Genomic DNA, 2,204 nt, shown 5'->3' with positions numbered 1-2,204 from the left:
ATTCCATAGCCAAGACCATTAAATGACATCAGGATGTTAGAGGGAGAGTATATTTAGGAAAATGAATTTTTATTAGAACACATTATAATTTAAGATTATGTGGGATGTTGAGCAAATAGACAATGAACATTAACAAGTAGAACTCTAGAATAAAAGATTTCAAAGATAGAACTTTTTTTTTTACTTTCACCATTATCAGTTTTATTGCTTAGGATAGGAGTTGTCCACTCTGCGGGCCTTCAGAATGACCAGGGGCTGAGCCCACACAGTTGTGGCAGTGGGTCTGTGTGTGGCATGCTGATGGGCAGTGACCACAGCACTCACACAGACCCCACCGTGTTGTCCACAGCAGTTTGGGCACAGGACATCCACGCTCTTGCAATGGTAGTGGTTCTCTTGGACCAGTCTGAGGCCATCGAGTCTGTAGTGTTGTGTGCTTGCTGGCAGGCTGACTACCCTTGGACATACGTGTGCAAGGAGAAACGGTGGACAGGGCATGTGGAGGCTGTTTGGAGCTACGCGGACACAGAGTTCTGATTCTCTTAATATTTTGTATACAGCCCATGCGAGAAGCGGTTTCTACCCGAAGCAGGTTAACTATTTCTACTTCTCCCGCGATATTACTGTTTGTACAATACTTGTCACCATAAAACGGTAACAAAAGATGGACAACACAGTTTACAAAATTCTTAAGAACACCCAGGCCTAGCTATAAAGTTCACATTCAGTTCTGAATATTACAAGTGCTGTGGAAAGGCGTGCCTGGGTAGGGGGTAAAGGGCAGGCTGTGCACACATCACTGCGCCCCGGCCTCAGCTCCTACTTGCTGATGGACAGTGCAAGCCCTCAGGTGGGAAAGTACTAAGCCTACGTTTTGGTAAGGTTTATAAATTATTCGGAAGTTGAAGTCTCCGAAGACAAAGTAGGACACTCTCTCGAAGCGCTGGTCAATGATCCAGTCCAGCACATAGCCCAGAGCCTTGTACCGGATTCCCGAGTACACGGATGGGCTGGTCTCCCATGCCACGAGGTTGGATGCGTCGTGGAAGAGATGGATGTTGACCAGGTCGAAGGCACAGTCAGCAACACACCACCTCGTCCGGATGAAGCCCTTCCGGGACCATTTGCACTCTGGGAAGTAGTCCTGGGGGAACTTCTTCTCCAGCATGGGTGTGCTCTCCAGTGTGTCTGAGTAGATCTCCTTGCCCGTGACCTTCTTATACTTCTTGGTTTTGAAGTCAAACTGGTGGATGTTTTCTAAAGACTCATGGAGAAAGTAGAAGCTCCCAAGGGCTGTGAAGTGCTCCCGGGACTGGTAGTTCTCGTCCAGGCAGACACGTGCCCTGCTGTACTCCTTCATCGCATCACTGGACAGCAGCTCTTTAACAAACTTGCCCACATGCGACATGAAGGCCTCATAGTTCTTCCCTCCAAACTCTCTCTGATAATTAAAGATCATGTACTAAATAATAATTTTCTGGGGAGAGCTTGTAAGACTTAAGTGAGGAGGAACAAAAGACTAGTGTTTGAGGACCACAATATTTGAATAAAAGCAACCCACAAAGAAGCCTGAGAATAGTGATGAGAGTTAGGACATAAAGTAGATAATAGTGACAATATGAGAAGAATGTGGTCTACTATCTCACCAACTGATACTGTCTGTGTTCCCTATTACCAGAGGATTGATTGTTAATAGTATAGAGGCAAGGAGATGTACTGCAATCCCAAAGGCACACTGTTCGAAGCCACCAACTGTTCCATGAGAGAAGGATGGACAATCTCCTCCCGTGCAATTAAGTGCCTCTGACAACCTGCTGGAGGGTTAGCTATGGGTTGGTTCCAATTCCATATACACAACAACAACAACAACAACAACAACAATAAAACTCTGGTGTAAAGAATTGTGCTGTCAACTCAAAGGTACGCTGTTCCAGTTCAACAGTTGCTCTGTGGGAGAAAGAAAGATCTTCTCCTCTCTTATGATTTACAGTCTCTGAAAACCTCTGAAGGGACAGGTATGAGCTATGTCCAGTTCAGTGGCACCAAAAAACAACAAAGGTAAATACTAAGTAAATGCAACAGAATTTTAACCTTTTTTTTTTTACTATCTTCAATTTAAGTATGTGTCCTTTGAAGTGTCTAAATTAAGAAATTCCAAAAACAAACAAAACGAATAAGGAATTTTATTGATAAGTAAAAAATTA

The 2,204-nt window shown here is 44.1% G+C and overlaps 1 pseudogene; it reads right to left on the bottom strand.

Annotated features, from left to right (window-relative positions):
* Positions 1 to 796: 796 nt before the first annotated feature.
* On the bottom strand, positions 797 to 1,459 carry LOC102864415 (annotated as a pseudogene).
* Between the last annotated feature and the right edge of the window lie 745 nt (positions 1,460 to 2,204).

This window comes from Elephantulus edwardii, unplaced genomic scaffold (genome assembly GCF_000299155.1).
Source record: "Elephantulus edwardii isolate Elephantulus edwardi_28Jun2011 unplaced genomic scaffold, EleEdw1.0 scaffold00240, whole genome shotgun sequence".
Taxonomy (NCBI): domain Eukaryota; kingdom Metazoa; phylum Chordata; class Mammalia; order Macroscelidea; family Macroscelididae; genus Elephantulus; species Elephantulus edwardii.
The sequence above is the reverse complement of the archived record's forward strand: the minus strand, read 5'-3'. Positions and strand labels throughout refer to the sequence as shown.